The sequence below is a fragment of the Vulpes lagopus genome, chromosome 4 (assembly GCF_018345385.1).
Source record: "Vulpes lagopus strain Blue_001 chromosome 4, ASM1834538v1, whole genome shotgun sequence".
NCBI classification, from domain to species: domain Eukaryota; kingdom Metazoa; phylum Chordata; class Mammalia; order Carnivora; family Canidae; genus Vulpes; species Vulpes lagopus.
Window position 1 is genome coordinate 89,792,019 of NC_054827.1, and position 15,350 is coordinate 89,807,368.

Sequence of the window (15,350 nt, forward strand, 5' to 3'; positions counted from 1 at the left end):
TTTAAAAAGATTTTCTTTATTTAGCAGGGAGCATAAGCAGGGGAAGCAGCAAGCAGAGGGAGGAGCAGGCCCCGGGCTCCGGCTCTGGAGCCCGGGCTCTGCAGGGAGCCTGGGATCATGAGCTGGCCTAACGCAGATGCTTAACCAATTGAGCCACCCAGGTGCTCCTGACTGCCACATTCTGTTAATCCCTGTACTATAAATGCCTCTAGCAGGGCCTACCCCACACTGGGAGCTGGTAGTTCCAAGAAATAGGTAGAGGGTAGGGCGCCTAGGTGGCTCAGTTGGTTAAGCCTCTCAACACACATACAGCCAAGAATGGCCAGGAAAAAGTGTCCAGAATTTTTTTTTAAATTTTTTATTTATTTATGATAGTCACAGAGAGAGAGAGAGAGAGGCAGAGACATAGGCAGAGGGAGAAGCAGGCTCCATGCACTGGGAGCCCGACTTGGGATTCAATCCCGGGTCTCCAGGATCGCGCCCTGGGCCAAAGGCAGGAGCTAAATCGCTGTGCCACCCAGGGATCCCTGTTTTTTTTTTTTTTTAATATAAGATTCTATTTATTTATGAGTGAAAGAGAGTGGGGGGAAGAGCCAAGGGAGAGGGACAAGCAGACTCCATACTGAGCATGGAGTCCCATGTGGGGCTCAATCTCAGGACCCTGAAATCATGACCTGAAACCAGGAGTCAGATGCTTAAGGTCTGAGCCACCTAGAATTCCTTCTAATAGCTGCCTTTCAGTAGGGCGTCTCTATGTCTCCAGTTCTTTGGGGAATGTGGTAAGCGGCTAGCCTTGAAATCCTGTAACTCTGTGGGCAAAATCTGGTTTCTCTCCTTGCTAACATTTGTGTGACATTAGAGAAATTACCCTCTTGGAAGCTTTATAAAACGGAGTTAATATTTTTTAAGCTTAAAGGGGTCTGAGGATAAAATAAATTATGATCATGTTTGATGCATGGTGAAAGTTCAACAGATAGTCTTTTTCTTTCCTTCCTTTCTCTCCGCAGACTTCTTTACACCCCCAACCTATAAACTAGCTCTCAGGATGCTGTCTGCCAGGGCCACTTGCCTCAGCTTCTGCGCTCTTTCCTTCACAGGAAAAATTGCCTTCTAGAAGCAGCACAGGGGTCTAACTCATCCTGTCCAGGGGACAGTTCTCATGAGGATCAATCCTCTCCCAAGGGTCGCTCACTAGGAAAGATACTCATCTCTATGATGTCCCATCAATCTTTCCAAGGCTCCATTTTGATATCTGTAGTCTATTTCTATTATGTCTAAAATCTGAAGATGTCCAAAGTACCTTTCCTGTGGGGTGGTTGTAAAGATTTAGTTGCTAAATGCCCATAAATGCTTCTCTTAGCACAGTTCCTAGTATAGAGGAAATACTAAAAAAATAGTAGTTTCTATAGAGTGGCCCAGGGAGAGTCTTCCTCTTTGCAGAGAACAATGCATAAAACTCTGGCCGTTTTGACTTAAATTTTCACTGGTATTTTATGTAAATATGCCTTGAATCATTAACATTTCAAAGAAAATATTTTATTGAGCAATGCTCTAATTATCTCATGAGCGTGGTTTCTCCCAACAGCCTGACTAAATGAACTATATTATTTAAGTCAGCTTGCCCATGTTTTCCAGTGATTTGTTTTTTGATGTTGATGACCTCTTTGCCCCGAAGGGTTGAGGGTATTGTATGGTGCTGTTGTACAGTACAGAGAAATAAGCACAGCCAATTCCAGATAGCCTGGCTTCCAGGAATTGGGACCTTTGTGCAGTTTCCCTCCCTCTACAATTCTAAGGAAAATAAAGTAAGAAATGGAAGAGACCAGACACTGAGGGAGAAGCCATTTCATTCAGTCAATTCTACAACCATTTATCAAACTCATCAAACTCTTCCTGGAGAAACAAAGATCTAGTCCCTGTACTTGGGTCTTGGCCAAACATAAATGGTGGAAAAGTTACATTCATTCAGTCATTCATTGAACAAACACTCTGAACAAGGTTAGCGGTGGCCTTCATTTGGTCAATCCTTTGGTCAATTCTGACTTCAAGTTACTTAACCTAACCGTGAAATTGGACACAATTGAGTTCTCCTGCTTGAATGCTATGTGCACTTGGCCTCTGGGACCACTTTTGTCTTGATTTCTCCCCCTACCCACTGGCAACTCATAAGGAGTTCATTCTTTTCTGCTTCTTACTCACCTGCCTGAACACTCTGGAGTGCCCCCTGGTTTTGTCCTTGGCCTTCTTTTCTTTTCAATATACACTCATTTCCTTTGATCTAATTCAGTGATCTAATTCAGTTTTGTGGTTTTAAATACCATCTTTATGCAGACAATTCCCAAATCTGTAATTCTAGTCCAGATGTCTCCATTTCAGACATGTAACACACACCTCTAGCTACTCAACATTTCTACTTAAACGTGACTATAGGCCTATCAGGTAGGAGTCCAAACCTCAATTCCAGATCTACCTCACTGCTGTTAGAGTTTTCTCATCTCCTTAAATTGTACCTCTATCCTTTCAGTTGCTCGGTTCAAAAATGTTGGAGTCATCTTTGACTTCTTTCTCATATTCCACATCGGATCTGTCAACAAGTCATACCATGAAAATACATCCAAAATAGCATGCTGGCTCAAGTTACCATTGTTTTTTACCTGGATTCTTGCAATAACCTTGTGACTTGTCTTCCTCTTGCCTCTGACACTCTACACAGTCTCCTCCCAACACAGTGGTCAGAGTGAACCTGTTAAAATGTGCATCCGATCAGATCACTTCCTTATTTCAAATACTGAAGTAGTTCCCCACCTCCCTCTGAGTACAAACCAAAGTCTATCAAAAGTGTACATGCATCCTGCCTTCCTTCCCTATATACATGCATGTGCAGGCACACACACACACACACACACACACACACACACACACATACCCGCACACCCCCTTTTACTTCATCTCTTTTATTCCCCTCACTCATTCTGCTCCAGCCATGTCTGGAATACTTTCCCCTCAAACACTGCATAGCTTAGGGCTTTACTTCTTTCATATATTTGCTACAACACTCTTTTCTCAGTGGGGCCTGCTAAGAACTACTTATTCAAAATTAGACTCCTGGGGGGACATCTAGGTGGCTCAGTGGTTGAGTGTCTGCCTTGGCTTGGCTCGGGGCATGATGCTGGGTCCTGGGTTCCAGATGAATGGAGTTCCTCACTGAGTCCCTCATCAGGCCTGCTTCTCCCTCTGCCTGTGTCTCCACCTCTCCCTGTGTCTCTCGTGAATAAATAAATAAAATCTTAAAAAAAAAAATTAGACTCGTGGGTGCCTGGCTGGCTTGGTTGGTGTAGCATATGACTCTTGATCTCGGGGTTGTGAGTTTGAGGCCTACACTGTGTGTAAAGGTTACTTAAAAATAAAATAAAGGTAAAATAATAATAAAATAAAATTGCACTCTGACCCTGTCCTTCCCATCCTCCCTCCCTGGTTTTTCCTCCTCTCTGGCATGCATTGCCAGTATAGGTACTCTACTTGTGTTTACTTAATATCTAGTTCTCCCACTGCAACGCAAGCTCCGTGACTACAGAGTTTGTATTTTTTAAATTTTTTTTAGCTTATGGAATTGTTAAACATTGTAACACCATCTGAAGGTGGCAATGGTCTTTTACACACTCCTCTCTGTAATGTCAAATTAGTATTTAAGTCCCAGTTTAAATCACTCCTTAAAATACAGGGAGGCAAATGTCTCAAACACTGTAGAAATCAGCCTTTAAAATGTCAAGGACAGGGATTTATATTTGTTTTGCCCACTGCTTTATTCCCAGTGCTAGAACAGTATCTAGCACATAGAACTCATACTTGTGGATGAGTCCATTTTTATATGCTGCACACCTACTATCATTCACTCTGTGAAAATCTAGAATTTTTACATACCGTACACCTACTATCTATAATTCTGCTAAAATTTAGAATTGCAAAGATCAGTATCTCTGCTTCCATTGAGTTGATGGTTAAATATGAAGACCCATGCATGGGCAGCCCAGGTGGCTCAGTGGTTTAGTGCCACCTTTGGCCCAGGGTGTGATCCTGGAAACCTGGGATCGAGTCCCGCGTCGGGCTCCCTACGGGAGCCTACTTCTGTCTCCCTCTGCCTGTGTCTCTGCCTCTCTCTCTCTCTCTCTTTCTCTCTCTGTGTCTCTCCTGAATAAATAAATAAAATCTTTTTTAAAAAAATGAAGACCGATGCATCAATAAGTATTGGGGGTGGAAGTAGTGCTAAGTGATGCTTCTTTGAAGGGCATCAGAAAGAATGGGATGCCTGAGTGGCTCTGCGGTTGAGCGTCTGCCTTCGGCTCAGGCTCAGGGCGTGATCCTTGTGGGACTTACTGCAGGGAGTGTGCTCCTCCCTCTGCCCGTGACTTTGCCTCTCTCTGTGTCTCTCATGAATAAATAAATAAAATCTCTTTAAAAAAAAAAAAAAAAGAGGGGATCCCTGGGTGGCTCAGCGGTTTGGCGCCTGCCTTCGGCCCGGGGCGTAATCCTGGGGACCCTGGATCGAGTCCCACATCAGGATCCCTGCATGGAGCCTGCTTCTCCCTCTGCCTGTGTCTCTGCCTCTCTCTCTCTCTCATGAATAAATAAATCTAAAAAAACAGAAAAAAGAAAAAAAAAAAAGAATCTCCTTAAAAAAAAAAAAAAAAAGATAGAATGACTCCTGCCTGGGGGAATCAGAAAAGGCTTTCTAAAGAAGGCATGTGAAGAGAGTCTTGAAGCAAGAATAGTTCACCAGGTAGATTATTTAAGATAATCTATAATACATAAATCTCTAAGTCTTAGTGATTCACTGCAATAGATGTTTATTTCTTACTTAAAGCCAAACCCAGGCACCTGGGTAGCTCAGTAGTTGAGCGTCCACCTTCAGCTCAGGTCATGATTCTGGGGTCCAGGGATCGAGTCCCACATTGGATTCCCCAGAGGGAGCCTGCTTCTTCCTCAGCCTATATCTCTGCCTCTCTCTTTCTCTCTGTGTCTCTCATGAATAAATAAATAAAGTCTTAAAAATAATAATAATAAAGCCAAATCTAAGACTAAGTTTGATGGGAGTCTCTCTTCCAAGTGGGTATAAATGAGCTGGGCTTCTCCCATGTTGGGACTCAACCTTCTTCAATTGAAGGCTTCCCAGGTCACTACAGAAGGAAATGTGAAAGGTTGTGTGTATAAGGTTTCCCTGGTCTGAAAGTGGTGCACAATCATTTCTATATTCCACTGACCAGAACTTGGTCACATGGCAACAGCCCACTGCAAGAGAAGGCTGTGTTCCCAGAAGGAAGAGAAAAGGAACTCAGTGGACAGCTAACAATCTGTTATTCCGGGTATGATGAAAGTGTGGTGGGTCTGGGGAACACTGTGATGGGAAACCAGTGTATGTAAAAGAGAGTGGCTAGTGACAAAGCTAGGAAAGGTAACCAAGACTCACCTATAAAGGGTTTATGTTTACTATGAAGAAGACTTTGAACTTTCATCCTGAAGCCACTAAAGACTAAACTATCCATTCTCAATTCTAGCTTGATAGCACTGAGACTGGCAGGATGGCCTTTGGGAGACCCAAAGAGAAGAATAAATCTGGTTGGAGTTGTAGGTGCAAGAAATAGGGAAAGGAAAAGGGAAGAGAAGAGGAATTAACTCCTACTACAAGTGCTGCCCAAGTGAGCACTGAGCCCTTCCAATCAACTGTTCCCATCTTTTTAAACACCATGTGTCATAATGACTATCCTCCAAGCCTTGCCCCATCACCCCCATCACCTCATCACATGCTTATTTCATTAAGTAATCACAGGTACAGATGCTATCACCTGACTCTTTATGAGGTACAGGGTGCCAGTTCTGCTCCCCACAGCATTATCTTTTCAGAACAGTGAGATTGTAGCTATATTTCCCATGACATCACACTCCTCTCAGTGACGCATCATCCAATCACACTTCTAATCCAGTTTGACATTCTTCGTATCTCCTGTCCTTAAAAAATTTCCCCAATTGTTTCAATGGTGGAAACAAACAAAAATCTAAAAAGTCAAAACACACATACAAACACACACAGGGATCATAAGCCTAGACAGTAGTTGGTCACAATGCTTGAAATTATCATTTGAAATTATTTCTGTGGGTCCCAAGCACCTTTGGGTAGCTAAACGATCTCCATTACCATCCCAGTCTTTGGGTACCATCCAGACTCCTGTGCTCCACTGCTGACAAGCTGAGATACACAGAGGAGTGTGGAGCGATGAGAAGCATAGGTCAGCCTCCTCTTTCTCATAGCAGGGGCTTCTAAGGACCCCTCTACCTCTAATTTATAAATCAAAGTAAACACCTCAGACAGATGAGCTGAAAGCGTGGGGAGCAAGGCCTTCTGGGACAGAGCCCCATGCAGGGCAGGAGGGGCCCGGCTTACTGTGGGACAGGAGGGTGGTGCCAAAGGCAGACGTTGCCACCCTGCTCCTCTCAGTGTCAGGAGGGAGTCAGGGCTCACCTGGTCTAAACAGGAGAGGTGAAAGCACCAGCCCAATTTCAAAGAAGCTTAAATGATGACTTTTCTTATAATAAAATCCATCTCAATAACCTCTTTAGATAAGTGGCAAGCAAAAAAAAAGAAAAGAAAAGAAAAGAAAAAAGACCTCTTAATACAAGGATATGAAAAAATAATTAAAAAATGAAAGTTATTTTCTGATGTAGCAGCTCATAGACTTAGTTGTTTCCTCTTCTCTGCTTCTGGTCTCGGCTGCAAGCTCCATTCACCACTTGCAGTGGTTCCGAAGTGGTTCATTCTTACGGTCTCATCTAAAAAAAGAAAGGTTTTTGTTTTCTGATCACAAATGCCACACATGCTTATTAAGTTTACTGAAAAAAAGACTGGAAAATACAAAAAGAAGGCAGAGGAGGGGAGGACGGAGGAAGGGTTCAGAGATAACTACTCCTCAGAGCTTTGTACTTCAAGCTGCTTTTTAAAAATCAGATTGAAATTTTGTTACTTGGTTTTCCTCACTCAACAGCAGTGAACTTTCCTCAAACTGTTAAACATTCTCCCATAGTTCCATTTAAGATCACTGTGGAGTATTTCATCTTCTTTTGGATCTTAATTTATTGGACCTGCTGAATATCCAGATTATTTCAGGTGTTTATTATGTTTTAGGTAACACAGATACAATACCTTGACAAAGTCCTCTCTCTTTTTTTAAAAAATTTTTTTTTAAGATTTTATTTATTCATTCATGAAAGACACAGAGAAAGGCAGAGACACCGACAGAGGGAGAAGCAGGCTCCATGCAGGGAGCCTGTCGTGGGACTCAATCCTGTGACCCCAGGATCACGCCCTGGGCCGTAGGCAGGCACTAAACCGCTGCCCACCCCCCTCCGCTCCTGAGCTGCCCCATTTGAGAAGCTTTTAATGATCATTATCAAACTGTCTTTCAGAGACAGAGCACTAAGTTATAGTTCCATCCACAGCGTATGATGTCTGGTGTTTGTTTTTACATAAGCCTTCCACCCAACGTGGAGCTCAGAGTCCCGAGCTCAAGACCCGAGTCCCCTGCCCTAGGGCCTGAGCCGGCCAGGGGCCCTGGCTGTCAGAATTTTTAAATTTCTTTGCTAATCCTGCCCTTCCGCCAGTATTCACATACTCAAGCTGCAGACTAGGGAAAAGATTTTTCCCAGAGGTGGGAAGAACCTGCGAGCTGGGGAACTGGAGTTGCACAGCATAACTGGAGTGCGAAATCCAGACCCATGTGCCTGAGTAGCCGTGGGTCCCCCTTCGTGGCACTGCCGGCGGGTGGGCCTCAGAGCCCCCAGCCGCTGTGCCCCGCCTCCACCGCAGGTTCCTTCCCTATGACAGGATAGGACCCCACATCCTATCCTAGCTGCACATCCCACAGATTGATTGTAACAAGGAAAGAAGAAAAGGTGCGTAAGGGTCCTCAGGAGACCATGAGAGCACTTTGCACACGCACACGCAGGGCATGATTCCTGTGGCTGCACTGACCTCGGTGGATGGTGTGAGAGCGGATCTCAGGTGAATGATCCCATACTCCCTAGTCAACTAGGTCTTCCCTCCGCAGCCCAGCAGGACTCGACCAAGGTGCTGGAGATGGCACACCATTCCGGGGGAGAGAGGGCGCGCCAGCCGCTTCCTAACGATTCACCGCAAAGTAATTCTGCACGTGTCAAGTTCAAAGAAGCACTTGACAGTGGTCAGGCCTGTCAGAGCAGGAACTGAAGGCCAACGTGTGCTCTCGTCCCGGGCCCTGAGTGTGCTCTCACCCCGGGCCCCGAGTGTGCTCTCACCCCAGTGTGCTTTTGCCCCAAGTGTGCTCTTGCCCCTGGACCCCGAGTGTGCTTTCGCCCCTGACCCCAAGTGCGCTCTCGCCCCGGGCTCCGAGTGTGCTCTCACCCTGGGGTCCTGAAAGCTATTGATTGTTAGTGTCAGGGAACAAGTCCCACCAAGGTCTTGGGAGAGAAACTGTGACCCTGAAACAGGCCGGATTTAAGGTCTCTGTCAAGTAACTCTGTCTCTCAGGACCTCCATGGAGCCCACTCTCATCCTGACCCAATTGCCCTATCAGTCCTTCAATCAGAAATGTCTCCTGCCTATAGGGGCTCCTGGCTGGTTCAGGCGGTAGAGCACAGGACTCTTGATCTCAGGTTGGAAGGTCAGCCCCGTGTTGGGTGTAGCTATTACTTAAAAATAAAATCTAAAAAACAGACGTGTCTCTCCTACCTTTAAAGTGTTGTGTAGTCAGGAGGAATGGTCTTGGCCAGGGAGTCCCCCTGGCCTGGGTTAAATCTTGGCTCTATCACTCGTTCACCCTGGGTCTTGGGTCCCCATGGGGACAATACTACCTACCTTACAAGACCGTTGTGTTCAAAGAACTAGAAGGCCTCACCCCTGGGAGCGCTGCAGAGGTGCTTTGGGCTTGGTAGAAGCTGTCGTGTGCCTGCATCACCCCCACACACACACACACAAACTAGGAAAGCGAGGAGAGCATCTTCGGATTCGAAGGGGAAGATGACCGAGGGCCACGCAGAACCAGAGACAAGAGCCACGGCGGTTTAAGCACAGCTCTGGAAACGTGGAGGAGGGAGGGTCTGGGAAAACTCGGGAGGCTGCGGGTGGGCCGCGGGGATGGGCCGCTGCAGGAAGTAGTGGGTCCTGCTGATTCCCATCTATGACCTTCGTTAGCATTTGAAGGCGAAGGCCTTGGTGCAGAATGCCCAGGCCCCAGCCCCCAGCCCCCAGCCCCCAAGCCCCAGCAGCCCCTGATTTCCTGAACCCTGGCACCTCTCCTGCCAGGCTCTACAAGGGACCGAATATTTTTCTATTCCAGCTGAAGCCAAAATCTATTTTATTTACAAAACTCGCCAAAGTCTCAGCTCCCTCTGTTACTGATCCAATATAGAAAGTGTAGTGATTTTGCAAAGAAAAAAAAATATATTGTAATAATATGGGGTTACATGTCAAATTAGTTTTGTTATTTTTATTTTTTTAATACATGGAACACTTCACAAATTTGCATGTCTTCTTAGCACAGGGGGCATGCTAATCTCTTCATTGTTCAAATTTTTGGTATACATGCTGCCCAAGTGAGCACAATATGTTGAGTTATTAACTCACTTTCACTATTTCTTATGAAATAAAGACTAGTATTGCCCTTGTGTTAGAAATAACCTGTTTCAGTAGCACATTCAGACACAGACGCCAAAGTCCTAACCTTACAGTGGCTGTGTTCCTTGTACCACTCTGCGCCTGCGTTATCAGAAGCTTCCTTGAATTTTTGTACTCTAGGAAGAAATTTGGTGTTTATTTCTTAGGGGAAAAAAAAGTCAGGCCAATTTTTGGCTTTGGAGCCCAATGACGGCAAGCAGGTGTGTCCAGGGATTCAGGTCTTGATTCTTGAGGTCACTGCATCTGAGGCTGTCTTATCTTCCTCCTTTGAAAGGGAGGAAGATAGAATGGAAAAGCATGGACTCTATTTTATTTTATTTTATTTTATTTTATTTTATTTTATTTTATTTTATTTTATTTTAAAGATTTTATTTATTTATTCATGAGACACAGAGAGAGGCAGTGACACAGGCAGAGGGAGAAGCAGGCTCCAGGCAGGGAGCCTGATGCGGGATTCGATCCTGGGACCCCAGGGTCACGTCCTGAGCTGAAGGCAGACACTCAATTGCTGAGCCACCCAGGTGTCCCAAGAGCGTGGACTCTAAAGCACAGATAATCCCAGCTTTGTCCTGCCAGCCCTACAGCCCTGTTATGTATACCGCCATTGGGCCCAGTTAATTCTGAAATGAGAGTCACTTTAGAAATGCAAGAGGGGGGGGGGGGATCCCTGGGTGGCTCAGCGTTTTGGCGCCTGCCTTTGGCACAGGGCGTGATCCTGGAGTCCTGGGATCGTCCCTCTGCCTGTCACTACCTCTCTCTGTGTCTCTCATGAATAAATAAATAAAATATTAAAATAAATAAATAAACACATATGATTACTTTATTACTACATCTCCCTGACTCAACATAAGCTCTGAGAGCAGGGGCCCGTCTGGGTGCGCTCGCACGGCACACACAGTTATCAGCTGCCACAATGTATGCTAAGCCCTCAATGGTTTGGGAGGACAGAGACAACCTCCCAAACCATTCCTATACCTCAGCTACAGAGAAGGGGGACTGGGGCCCCAGCTGTACTCACCCAAAAAGTAAAAGCCCCCCTGCTAGCGGTCGGTAAAGCTGAAGGATCCCCAAGAGCTATGCGGTGACACAGTTCCCTGTTCTCAGACCCTTGGACTTCTCCCTGTCTTCACCACACAGGATGTTGAGGCCAAGATCTTATCTACTGAAGGAACCACTTGGTCTCTGAGTCAGGCCTCACTGCCCGGGTTCAGACGTGGGCCGAGACTTGGCTGCCTCGTCCCTGGTCTCTCCTATTCCTCTGAGGAAGAACCGTCTGCAGCCCAGACAGGTGTGTAGCATGTAGGCAGAGGGCCAGCCTCCCCCCTACTCTCCAGGCACCTGCACCCTTCTTCAGAAGTTTGGGCAGGACCCCTCTGTACCAGAGAGGTAGTTCTAGCCCAGAGTTTCTTACTGAAAATGTTGACATCTCCCCTTTGGCTCACAAGGTGAACAGTATTTGCAGGGCGCTGCTTGGATCAGGGCCCGCCCCAAAAGACAAGTCTAGTTAGGCCCAAGGGAAAGTGACAACCATCGTCCCCTGAATCTGAGTTGCCTCTGATATAAATTCTTCTCTATTGTATGCAGTGCTGAGAAAGAATACAGTTGACCCTTGAACAACACAGGTTTGAACGTGTGAGTCCACTTAGACATACATTTTTTGATAATTTTTTTTTTCAGATAAAGCATAGCACTGTAAATGTATTTTCTCATTTTCTTTTGCTTACTTTACTGTAAAAATACAGTATGTAATACATAGGACATACAAAATATATGTTACTCAACTGTTTATGTTATTTGTAAGACTTCTAGTCAGCATAAGGCTATTAATAGTTAAGTTTGGGGGGGATCTAGAAGTTATACAGGATTTTTGATTATGTGAGGGATGGGTGTCTGTGCCCCTAAGCTTCACATTGTTCAAGAGTTGAGTGTAAATACTAACAACTAAATGGCCCATTGATTTAAGATTTATTCCACGGGTGCCTCATGGCTCAGTTGTTAAGGTTAAGCTTTCCCGCTCAGATCATAATCTTGGGGGTCCTGGGATTGAGCTCCAGGTCAGGCTTGCTGCTCAATGGGGCATGTGCTTCTCCATCCCCATCTGCCCCTATCCTTCTCCCCAACTTGTGCTCCTGTTCTCTCTCTCAAATAAATAAGTAAAATCTTTTTTATTTTTATTTGTTTTTAAAGATTTTATTTATTTATTCATGAGAGACACAGAAAGAGAGGCAGAGACACAGGCAGAGGGAGAAGCAGGCTCCATGTAGGGAGCCCGATGTGGGACTCGATCCTGGGACTACGGGACCGTGCCCTGGGTGGAAGGCAGGTGCTGAACCACTGAGCCACCCAGGTATCCCAGTAAAATCTTTTTTAAAAATAAGATTTATGGGACGCCTGGGTGGCTCAGTGGTTGAGCATCTGCCTTTGGCTCAGGACGTGATCCCCGGGATCCCAGGATCGAGTCCCGCATCTGGCTCCCTGCATGGAGCCTGCTTCTCCCTCTGCCTGTGTCTCTGCCTCTCTCTGTGGGTCTCTCATGAATAAATAAATAAAATATTTTTTAAAAAGATTTATTCCAATTTCATAGGTGTTAGAATTTGAAAAAGTTGCACCTTAGAATTGGTGAAAACAGCACCATACAAACTACATACAAACAGCAGACGGCTAAGATTAGCAGTCAGAAGAAAACATTCACTTGTTCCATCAACAGATCCACCCATGATGGCCTCCGACAGCCGACAGCCGTCTGCTGACAACCGGTGAGCTGCCCCCCACCCCCCAGGCCAACCCTGCACATGTGCACTGGTTCTCCTCCCCTCTCAACAACAGAGACACATCCTCCAGGGTCCCTGCTTCTCTTCTCTGCATGAATAATTTTTTCCTCCCAGCTGGTTCATTTCTAGTGCCTAACATTGTGAAATGATATCTTCCTTCTATTTCACTTTTAAAGTATTTACCTATCTATCTATTGATAGATCAATCTATTTATCAATCATCTATCTAGCTATCTAAGTAACCTCTATACCCAACGTGGGGCTTGAACTTACAACCCTGAGATCAAGAGTCACAGCTCCTCCAACTGAGTCACCAGGTGCCCCCCTCCAATTCCATTTTTAACTGCACATTACACAGAGGTCCTTAAAAGAGATGTCCACTCTTCATCTTCTCATCCTCTCTTCCCATATTTTCCCTTGAACCCCGATGGGAACACCAGGCTTCCCTCCCCACCTTTCTGTCAAGGTCCCCATTGGTCTACATTGCCAAGTCCAAGGGTTAGCCATATTCCTTAGCTTAGTTCCCCTCTTGGCAGCAGCTGACTTCCAAGGTACCACTCTCTCCTGGTTCCCCTCTCACTCCCTGCCCTGAGGACCGTACCCAGCCTGCTCCCACTACCTGGGTGACCTCACCCAGTCCCGTGATTTTAATTGCCTGTTCTGACTTTAATAACTACTGTCCCAAGCTCTGGCCTCTCCCTTGAGCTCAGGGCTCATGTATCCTAATAGCCACCTCAAATTATATATGTCCCAAATCACATTTTTTGAATTCCAGCCTCAAGAAGTCCCCCTGTCTTAATACATGGCAGTTTTCCCAGTTAGTCTGGCCCAAGTCCTCGGAATCTGTCTGACTCATCCTCGACCAGTCATTCTCTCTCACATCTAATCCATCAGCAAATTCTTTCAGATTTCAAAATATCTCTGGAGTAAGATCATCTCCCAACGTCTGTTTGCTACCACCCTGGGCCGAGCTACCATCATCGTTTCCTGGGCGGTTGCAGCGGTCTCCTACTGGTTTCCTGGCTGGCCCAGTCTCCCACATTCTGTCCCCAAGGCATCGTACGCGGTACCCTGGACTTGGCACGTGTCTGCTCCTACTGTCCTACGGTCCCACCTCAGGTGGGAGAAAAGCCAAAGCTCCCTACAGGAGCTAGCCCTGGGCCCTCCGGTTCCCCTTTCCCTTGCTTCATCTACTCCAGTGGCGCTGGCCTCTGGCTGGCTCTAGAACACACTGAGCACTGTTCCACCTCAGACAGTTTCTTCTGCCCCCAGCCATGAGCTCACCCCTCCCTCTTCACATGCTGGCTCCATGTCACTCCAACAGAGCATCCCACACAGAGTCGCCCTCCCCAGCCTCCTCCGCCGTTCCCTGATTTCTTTCCCTCACACCTCACCCCCTGGCATTTTGTCTGTCTCTTTTTTATTCCTTGGCTGTGTCTGCAGCCCCCATTTGAATGGGAGCTTCATGAAGTCAGGGATTTTATTCACAGCTGTGTCCTCAGTACCTCAGACACGGTCTGACACGTGGGAGGTACTCCGTGAAGACTTTTAGAGTGAATTCTGACCCTGAAGGAAGCTTTATTAGGAAAGGGTGAGAGCATGACCACTTTTCCTGTTCTGTTCTATGACAAGGTCCCTGGGGGTTAAAAGAAAGATGCATGCCATAAGCCTTTCCTGGAAGTTGCCTGAAAACACAGAAAACAGCTGCCTTGTTAGTCCTACAGAAGGCTCATTTCTGAAGGCACCTGATCCTGGCCCGAGAGTGGCCGGGCTTCACCTGGTCACTGACATGACCCAGCTGCTGTCCTCTGCCAGGGATCTCCTCATTGTCGCTGCTCACCCCATCCCCTGTCCTCTTCCTCTCACTGCCTGGTGAGGCCTGACCAGCCTTGCTCAACTTCTCTCTCACATTCCCCATCAGTTCTCCCTCTACGCACCCTCAGCTCTTTCTCCAGACCCTTCTTAAGCCTTTTGGCACATGTCTAGCCTATATGGCACACGTCTTTGTCCCCGCCTGCCCTGTCTCTCCCCTCCCTGCCAAACCCCACCCCACCCCCGACCCCCTCCTCCAAGACTGGGAAGCATTTGAAGGCTGGGTTGTATCTTACTCATGTCTGTATTCCTAACCCCTCACACAGTGCCTGGCACATTGTAGGTGCTCAAGAACTATTTGCTGAATGACTGAGTGAACTTTTCATTTTCAACAGACTGGCTTTGTCACAGTTTTCCCAAGACAGGTTGGACTCATTCTTGGCAAATTTAAATGCCCTCCAAACAGCATTCCCTACCCCCTCATTTCTACACACACACACACACACACACACACACACACACACACACACGCCTACCCTTCAATAGCTAACTTAGTTAAGCAAAATACTTCAGCTCAAAAAACATTTACTGTCAGAGGACCTAGCTGACTCAGGGCAGCATGCAACTCTTGATCTCAAGCCCCACGTTGGATGTAGAGATTACTTACTAAAATAAATAAAACTTAAAAAAAGAAAAGATTTTTTAATAAAGCATTTACTGTCTTACTGTCTGTTTACATTGTTCTAGTACTATTACCCAGTGGTTAATGAAGATGAGCTGGTGGCTGATTTATTGGCACAAGGTCTATCAAATATCATTTTCTTCATTAGGCCCTTCTTTATAACTCTAAGCAATGCACGTCTTTCCCCTGCCCAAGAACACACAGGACGGAGAATCGGTTTCCTCTAGAGGCAAGCAAAGCCCCACGCGAGGTTTTGACTGTGGTGTGTAGGAGCTGGGCCACCTCAGTTTCCTGGTTCAACCGGGCTTTTCCTGCTTACTAGCTGCCTGACCTTGGCAGGCAGTTACTTTGTATCTGAGCATCTGCTCTTTTAAAAAAAAAAAAA

The 15,350-nt window shown here is 46.1% G+C and overlaps 1 non-coding gene across 1 annotated transcript; it reads right to left on the minus strand.

Annotated features, from left to right (window-relative positions):
- Positions 1 to 9,521: 9,521 nt before the first annotated feature.
- Positions 9,522 to 9,626, minus strand: LOC121490239. Its single transcript, XR_005987562.1, has one exon. It is a non-coding gene; the product is annotated as a U6 spliceosomal RNA (small nuclear RNA).
- Positions 9,627 to 15,350: the final 5,724 nt, after the last annotated feature.